The sequence below is a fragment of the Suncus etruscus genome, chromosome 9 (assembly GCF_024139225.1).
Source record: "Suncus etruscus isolate mSunEtr1 chromosome 9, mSunEtr1.pri.cur, whole genome shotgun sequence".
Classification (NCBI taxonomy): domain Eukaryota; kingdom Metazoa; phylum Chordata; class Mammalia; order Eulipotyphla; family Soricidae; genus Suncus; species Suncus etruscus.
In genome coordinates this window covers 76,379,010-76,389,300 of record NC_064856.1, presented here as the reverse complement: position 1 = coordinate 76,389,300, position 10,291 = coordinate 76,379,010, and positions in this window count along the sequence as shown.

Sequence of the window (10,291 nt, the reverse complement as noted above, 5' to 3'; positions counted from 1 at the left end):
ACAATGTTCCTTTAACCAGTGTGCACTTCCATATTAATTTTAATTTATAATCAACAAGTATAGGTGACATAATTTTCACTCAAATATATTTTAGTGTGATTAATTTAATTGTCATTAAATGCTTGTTTGGACAAATAAGAATACAAATGGTTTGGAAAATCTTTAAAATGCTGGGGATATAACAAAGCACAAAGAAGCAAGAGCCACCCTTAGTAGTAACTAAATGTCTCGGATTAAAGAGACAATATACATATGATGTCTAGTTGAGAATCTGAAGCCTAAAATGTTCAGTAAAAGTTATTAGGGTTTCACAAGTCATTTATTTTACTTATTTAAAATATATTGGTCTGACAGAGTATATATACCTGATAGGATGTGCTTAAAGATCAATGTCTTGATTCATACTATAAAACTATGTGTGCCTTTGAGGAATAAATAATTTAGTTGGAGAAAGAGAAAAATAAAACAGGGAAAACATTTTTTTTGGTGATACTCTAAAAAATAAAGACTTTTATGGGGGAGTCTCATATTTACTATTAAAATTAAATTGAATTTTATGAGAGTAATGGAGCAGAGACTGTATTTTTGTAAATGGAAAGTGTATTGATATCATGCAAGAAGCTGGAAGAAAATGGCACTGCTTGGAAAAAATAAGGAGAACAATGAGAAGGAAGATTTATTGATGTAGGGCAAATAGAGAAATAATTAATATAAATAAGTTGAGAAGTGCTAATTTGAGTTGCTGGAATCTAGCAAACAATATTTTGTCTTTAAATGGTTAAGGGTAGTTATTGAAATTTTTTGTTAAATAATATATTAGAAAAGTTTCCTTGTGTTGATTTTCAGAAAGGATGTGGGTTGCATGAAACATTGATAGGATTTACAATTTACAAAACATTAATAGGAATCATTTACAGGCATTATAAAAGCTTTATAACTAAATTGTGCTATATATTTGAAAGAAAATCAGAATCAGAAGAAAATCCTTTGAATATATAAAGCAGAGATAGTTTAAAATATTCCAGTAGAAGTATATAGGCTTCATAGAATTTCAGTTAAACTTCACATTTCATCTCTCATCTCTTGTGAATTCAGTATATAATGTAGTTATTTTAATTTAAACATTAAGTCAGGATTTAAAGGGCTTCACATTATTTTTTATAGCCAATCTTGGACTATACAGAATTAGAAAAGGTTTAAAAATGATGGTTGAGTACAATAAAATGTGAAAAAATTAGCCTAGGAGGAAACATAGAACAAATGTAATTGGATATATAAATGGAGTTATTAATAAAAACTAATCATTCAAGCTATAGTGAACCACACACTTCATAAGGGTATAGAGCCAGACATTTGATTCAAAACTTTGTAGCACTTAAAGTCAAAGTTTAAAACTTGGCAATTAAACATACTAGTGTCATCACATATGGGTTACTAACTGGAATTTTAGATAATCTTGCTACTAAATTTAGCAGAATAAGTCCTCATTATATGTCTATGCCATAAGACTCTTTCTGGGTCCTCAAGCAATAGTACAATAGGAAGGACACTTGCCTTTTATGTGGTGGACATTTGGGCCAGCTTGATCCCTGAGACTCCAGGAGTAATCCCTGAGCACAGAGTCAGGAGTAAATCCTAAACATCACAGGGTGTAGGACCAAAACAAAAATAAAAGAAAGAAAAAATAAATTATCTTTTAAGAATTACTCTATTTTGGATCCCGGGCGGTGCCACAAACGGTAGGGCATCTGCATTGCACACACTAACTTAGGACCAACCACAGTTCGATCCTCCAGTGTCCAATATTGTCCTCAAACCAGGAGCAATTTCTGAGTGCCAGGAGTAACCCCTAAGCATCACTGGTGTTGCCCAAAAACCAAAACAAAACAAACCGAAAAAAGAATCACTTATTTAAACACCATGGTTACAAGGTTGTTCGCAATACAGTTTGTTTTTTATCCACAATTGCAGTTTTTCATGAATGAGTTTCAGTTATCCAGTGTACAAACTTTCACCAGTGCACATTTCCCACCACCATAAAAAAAATCTCTTTTTAAAAAATTGTTTAATTTAAAGAAAATGCATAACATAATTGACACATTTATTATAAACATTTATTTCCATATAAGACTTATTATAAGTGAAGGCAAAGTTATTGAAAAAAATAGAAATCAATAATAAAAACAAAATAAAAGAATAAAAATGTAAGAATCAAACAATAAAATGTACAATAGTAAAAATAGTAAAAATTGTAAAAAATATTTTATCTCCAATGACATCATTAATTCTATGGCAGAAGTTTTGTAAGATATTGTTGTTAGTTGTTCATTCTGTTAAATTATGTGAACTTTTAGAAATAAAGTTACCCCAAAATTTAATTCAATTTCTTTTTTTTCTTTTTTTATAATTTCTTGATTTAACACCGTGTTACAAACATAACTGTAGTTGGGTTTCAGTCATAGCAAGAACACCCCCTTCACAGTGCAACCTTCCCATGACCACTGCCCCCCATCTCTTCCCTCTCCACCCCCGCCTATATTAAAGACAGGCTTTCTATATCCCTCACTCACTGACATTATTATTATAGTTCTGAGCATAGTTATTTCTTTAACTGCACTCACCACTCCTTGTGGTGAACTTCATATCTTGAGCCAGTCCTTCCAGCTTTCATCTCTGGAATTTATTTCAATGTCTTTAATTTTTCTTAAAACCCATAGATAAGTGAGACTATTCTGTGTGTCTCTCTCTCCCTCTGGCCAATTTCACTCAGCTTAATTGAATCCATGTTCTGGCAGGGTGGAGCCCTCTTAGGTGGCCCTCCCTTTTCTCTTGAGATGCTCAGCTTTCTGCTGTGTGTGCAGTTGAAGCCATAATTTTCACAGGTTGGTTTACATTTCATTCTAGAAAATGGAACTGGCCTAGTTTAAACATGGCAAATACATTTGTCCCTTCTCTTTTTTCTTTGTCTCTCTCTTCTTCTCTGTCTCTAGTTTTATCTTTATATTTATCTCTGTCATTCTTTTCTATGACCTTCTCATAAAAGTTCATCCTAATATAAAAGCAAGAAAACACAAGAGCCAATAGTAATTAGAAATGTAATAGTAATTAAAGAATGGCTAATATTGGGTATATTGGTTAATTTTAAGGAACAATTGACATTAATTCTATAAACTTCTCACTTTGCCCCTGTCATTACACACACACACACACACACACACACACACACACACACACACACAGAGGAAATGGTCAGAAAGATAATTCAATTATCAAGGCATTTGCAATGGATATGATTGATGCTGGTTTGATACTGGTCATTCTGAATTAGTACTACAAGTGATACCTGTCCAGACTCAAGAGTAAGCCCTAACCACTGATTGTGATACAAAATACCCCACCCCCAAAAAATGTATCAGAAAATATTTCATTGACAGTATAGCCTATTTTAGTCTCTATGGAAAACAGTATAAAGATTTCTTAAAAAATAATAAAACTTAGGTATTCCTAAATTTCACTTCTTGTCATTTATAGACCATGCACAAAAACATACATTCTAAAACATATATATATATATGTATATATATATATATATATATATGCATGATACTTGCAGTACTAAGTACAATCACCAGGCTATGGTAACAAACTTATGTCCAAAAACAAATGATTGGGTAAAAAAGCTTTGGCATATATATTTTTTGGATGTAATATATTTTATTATATTTTATATATTATATGTAATATTTTAAATATATAAATACTATTAAACTATAAGATGATACAAAGGAAACCTATCTTGAATGGAACTGGAGAGTATCATGTTATATGAAATAACTCAAGAGGGACAACAATAAATACCAGATCACATCACTCATTTATGGGGAAATAAATTTAATATGAGTTATAAACCTATACTAATATATATTATCTTGAATATTTATACTTAAATGACTTTAAAACATATTAATATACTAGAATATTTAGTAGTCTATATGTGAAAATACCTCTATTAAAAATACAATGGAAAGTTTTTATGAATGGGCTTTTTAAATAGAAAGTTAATATTATACATTCTTTATATAATCTAATTTTCCACAGACTAATTTTCAAAGCTGGCCAAAATCTTAGAATAACAATAGAGGCACAGCATAAGTGGCTTAAGTTCAATAAATATCAAAAAGCTGAGTGTGTAATACTGCTTACCATCTTATATTAATTGCTTATCAGCCATTGGATTCAGTCCTTTGCATAAATTATCTCAACTAAACCACATAAGCACTTGTGTTTACTCTTAAAATTTGTATTTTTCAAATGAGGATATGAAGTCCTAAAGATGCTACATAACTTTTCCAAAGTCATGGAAATGGTAATTGGTAATGCTAGAGAAGTATAATTCATATATTAAAGTGAATTGCAAGTTTGATTCCAACAAATGCTACACTTGAATAAATTTAATTTAAAAATCTGTTTATAGACTTTGTGTAATTTTAAACTTTTGTGTTACAAACAAATAGTTTATGTTACCATTAACTCTTTTATTTGATTGCGCCATCTCATAGTTTTGGGTATCTCTAAAACACTATTGTATTAGAAGATTTCTGCAAATTTTTTGTATTTCATTTACATTTTTTATGAAACAGGCTAGGACAATATCTACAGGCCTTTTGCAAAGAGTTGAAGATGGTAATAAAATTGAGAAGCACATCATAATGATGGAAATAAATTCTTGGTTCTGGACAGAATGGGGGAAATGAAAGGGCCACTGTTTAAATATTGAAATCTAAGAGCATAATTGTAACAGATGCAAAACCACCATAGACCCAGAAGAATATATATGAATAAATATGAAGTTGGGAGAGGGAAGCAGAGAATAGGCAAATGAATAAATGCTAGCCACAGAGCCATCTTTATCGTTTCTCAATTTCTTTCATTTTTCAAAGTATAATTCAGCAAAAGGAGGAATCTTATACTTTCGTAAACAGTTTGCCAACTCTTTTATGCTGCAAAGACAGATAAGCCAAAGAAAACTTGCACATCTGTCATCTCAAAGGGCCATTTCTTTCTGGTTTCAATAGTAGAGTCTTCTTCCATTGACACTTTCAGAACTAGGAGTGACTCTAATTCTTTACACTAGTCTACTTTTTTTAATTAAATAATTTTTTATTTAAACACCATGATTACAGACATAATTGTAGTTGGGTTTCAGTCATAACAAGAACACCCCCCTTCACCCGTGCAACATTCTCATCACCAATGCCTCCATCTCTTCCCTTTACATTTAACTATTTCTCTTAAGGAATGATTTGTTGAGGACGATCTACTCCTGAATTCTAAGTAGTTGAAATAACAAAGACTTGATATCAGGCCTACCTAAGATTATATTTAAATTTCTACATGTCAATATGCATCTATTTACTTGTCCTTTATTTGAACAACTAATGAAATCTAAAAACTAGATTAAATATACATGTGAAATGTCAATTTAATATTTTTTCTGTTAATGGTCATTGAAGTCCTTTGTAAGATAAAGAAACAACTGACAAGTAACCACTTTTGCTATAACAGGAAGAGGGGACATGTTTGTGTATATTGCTGACTAACATCTTCATTTTTTTAAGTTCTAGCAAAAACAAAGCTTTCCTTACACTTCCATTAGTAGACAGCATTCTCTGCAAGAAGAGATAGTCATAAATGTGTGTTGTAGTTATAAACATACATATTAGAATTTCACAGTAAATAGTTGCTGTTAAGAATGATTATGCTTTCTCTAATATCTTAGAGTTTTAGAGAAAGACAATAGAAAATTAAAAATAGTTTCTTATTTCAGTGTTTTAAAGAAGAGTGGAGAACACATATCTAGTACAACTTTTTTTACTCAAAATAATGTCACAATGAAAAGAGCTAGCTTGTGGCTTGAATGATAATCAGCTAGATTCCATGAATATTTCCATTCAAAGTGTATATAAATATTTTATAGCCTGTGCTTTGGTACTTAATATCTAGAGCAGGTTTTATCAAATGTTTTCTGTTATTGTACAAACAGTAAATATTGACATTGCCGGTTATAAAAAAAAAAGCTATTGCACTAATTAAATCTGTCACTGTAGTAGATCTAGATTATAGTCACTAAGTGGACAGAGCTATTTCACAATAGCGTATAATTGAAAAGGACATGCAGATCAAACATGGAATTCACTTGAAGACCATAATTTATTGAGTCCCTGAAATAAAATAACTGATTTTAAGAAGATTTCATGACAAGGAATTAAATATGGAGTTTAAAGATAACATGTTCATATGTAGATTAATGCTATTTCTGATCATATGTTTACTCAAATTTAATGTACTAAATGGAGAATGCTGTTTCCTCCTTGAAGATGCCTTTAGTATCAATGTCATGGAGTATTTTACCTACATGTTGTTCTATAACTCTTATGGTTTCAGGCCTTATATCAAGATCTTTAATCCATTTGGATTTGATCTTTGTGCATGGTGTTGGGGGTCTGAGTTCTCTTTTTTGCAAGTGGCTAACAGTTGTGACAACACCACTTGTTCAAGAGGCTTCCCTTGCTCCATTTTGGATTTCTTGCCCCTCTAGCAAAGATTAATTGATTGTATGTCTGGGGAACATTCTTTGAATACTTAAGTCTATTCCACTGATCTGAGAGTCTGTCTTTATTCCAATACCAGGCTGTTTTAGTAACTATTGTTTTGTAATACAATTTAAATTTGCGGAAAGTAATGCTTCCCATTTTCCTTTTCCCAAGGATTGTTTTAGCTATTCCTGTGTGTATATTGTTCCAAATGAATTTCAGAAGTGTTTGATCCACTTCTTTGAAGAATGTCATAGTTATCTTTAGAGAAATTGTATTAAATCTGTAAAATGCTTTGGGGATTATTGGCATTTTAATAATATTAATTTTGCCAATTCATGACCAGGCTATGTGTTTTCATTTCCTTGTGTCCTCTCATTTCTTAAAGAAGGCTTTTGTAGTTTTGTTTGTATAGGTCCTTCACCTCTTTAGTTAAGTTGACTCCAAAATATTTGAGTTTGTGTGACACTAACTAGTCCACAAGTAGAAGCAGAGATAAACAGATGGGAGTATACTAAACTGAGAAGCTTCTGCAGCTCAAAGGAATAAAATGGGAGAAACTATTCACCCAATACCTATCAGATAAGAGCTAATGTAAAAAATATACAAGGTAATGACAGAACTTAACAAGAAAAACAATCTAACCCCATCAAAAATGGGGAGAAGAAATGAACAGACACTTCCTCAAAGAAGAAATACAAATGGCCAAAAGACATGAAAAAATGCTCCATATACACTAATCATCAGGGAGATTCAATTCAAAACAACTATGAGGTACCATCTCACACCACAGAGGCTGGCACACATCACAAAGAACAAGAACAATCAGTGTTGGTGGGGATGTGGAGAGAAAGGCACTCTTATTCACTGCTGGTGGAAATACCATCTAGTCCAGCCTTTATAAAAAACAATATGAAGATACCTCAAAAAATGGAAATTGAACTCCCATATGATCCGGCTATATCACTCCTAGGGATATACACTAGGAACACAAAAACACAACACAAAAATACACTCCTTACATCTAAATTTATTGCAGCAATATTTCCAATAGCCAGACTCTGGAAACAACCAAAATGCCCTTTAACAGAAGAATGGCTAAAGAAACTGTGGTCCATATATACAATGGAATATTATGCAGCCATCAGTAGAGATGAAGTCATGAAATTTTTTTTATATGTAGTTGTACATGGAATCTATTATGCTGAGTGAAATATGTCAGAGGGAGAGAGATAGACACAGAATAGTCTCACTCATTTATGTGTTTTAAGAAAAATTAAGGACATTATTGTAATAATGCCCAGAGACAATAAAGATGAGGGCAGGTAGGACCAGCTCACAATATGAAGCTCACCGCAAGGAGTAGTGGTACAGTGAGGGAAATAACTATACTAAAAATTATCATAACTATTTATAGAATTGAATGCCTGTCCCCAATACAGGCAGGGATTGAGAAGGACGGATGGGGACATTGGTGGTTGAAATGTTCCATTGATGAAGAAGGGTTTTATGATTGAAACCCAACTACAATCATGCTTCTAATATCGGTGCTTAAATAAATATTTTGTATATTAAAAATAATGTACTAAATGGAAAACATTCTAAATTGTGTTCTCAGTTTTAGATAAATTTTCTTATTTAAATGTCATAGTAATGTCATAAATCAGGAAGGACAGATATTCTAATTTATATATTTTCATATTATAGCAGATAAAGATAAGACACTAACTAGTAAAACTGAATGAGGTTTCTCCAACTACAAATAGGTTTTTCTTTTGTCTATGATTGTGAAATGTAATAATTATAGCAAATTTGTGAAATGTATTAATTATAGCAAATTTAAACATGACAAATTATTTCATGCTTATATTTTATGATTTTATGACTTAGTTCTATAATAGAACTAAATCTAGAATCATAATATCAAATAATTAAATTATACATTTATATTTTGTAATAAACAGAGCTGAAAAGTTTGAATTCAACATAATTAATGGGAATTTTATTATTCCTTTATCTGAACGTTTCAAACTCACATTGTCAGACCAGGTATGGACTAGACCCTACACAATTATTCAAAGCATTTCTATAACACTGTTTTATTTGGACCCAGGATACCAGAGTTTATTAAGGTAGGAAAAAGGATTATTATTTAGAAATTATGTGAAGATTTTTATTTGACTATTTGGTTGGTAAATTTTGCTCTGAAGAGAAAATAAGGACAGGGGTGGGAGAAAAGGCAAAAAATACAGGAAGTAGAAAACAAAATGGCAACTAAAGAAAAATAAAAACATAATAAACAATATAAAAATAATAAGGGATGGTTAGCATTCCGGTTCAAGTACTTTGCATTATGATGACAGAATCACCATTCCAGTCTCCCCAAAAAGATTTAGTGAAGCCCCTTACACATTAAAAATGTAATGCAATTTTAAGTATATTCAAATAAAACAAAGCAGTCTTTCATTTTTGGATAGTGGGTTTGGGGTTATTGTAAAAGTAAAAACAAAAATCACATGTGCTTCTGTACATGTCCATTCTATTAGAAAAAATTATTGGGCTTTTCAAGTTGGCAATGATCCAATGTAATAACAACTGCTTGTGGCTTATTGATTTTATTCAGCAGAAGAGATAAGCTGAAGACCATTATCAAAGAAACTATTTGATCTACTTATTGTCTTCTACTTATTACTTCACAAGCCCATGATTGTCAACCAAACATTTCTGCTTGTATCCAATTACAACGTTAAAAAATTCTGTTTATTTTACTCAATATCTTCCTCATTTTACTATGTGATCATCCAGTAGAACAACACAAAGTTACCAAATTAGGGTCACTTAACTGGTCAATCTTCCTATCTAACAAAATCTATACCTCAAGAGCTAGTCACTGGATGAACCACTAGAATCTAACTTAAATTCTTATTTACATTTTTTTCAACAATGATATCTCCACTGCTATATATTTTTTCTCATTCTTTTAATGTATTTTACTTCATTGAGTACATTTCAAGATATTCGATTCTTTTCAATGTCTTTCACATAATTCTTTTGATTTCTTTATTATAAATCATTATTTGCATACATAAACAGTACTTTTACATATTATTTTACCAACATGACATTTTACCAGTTATTAGTTCTCCTTTTTTGTTGGGAGGGGATATACCTGTGAGTGACATATTACTCCTAGCACTGTGCTCAGGAATTAGTTCTAGTAATGCTCAAGGGAAGTTTAGAAGTAAATCCAGGTGAATTGTATGCAAGGAAAAATGGAAACTATGAAAACTATGAAACTATGAAAATATGGAAAACTATGAAAACTATAAGGAAACTATGGTCTTATCTCTTCAACTTTCACATTTTAATTTCTAATATCTCCTTATTGGAATTTTAGAAATTTTTGTATACATCCTGTTATATGTAAATAGTAATTTTGTTGTTTATTTTCTAATTTGATACTATTTTATTCTTTTTACTAAATTTCTCTAACTTGAATTTAAATTTAATTGGTCTGTGATTTATTTAAGAGCACTATTAAAATATTAAAAATAAAATTATTAAGATAATTTAATTTTTTTTTTTTGGTTTTTGGGCCACACCCATTTGACGCTCAGGGGTTACTCCTGGCTATGCGCTCAGAAGTCGCTCCTGGCTTGGGGGACCATATGGGACGCCGGGGGATCGAACCGCGGTCC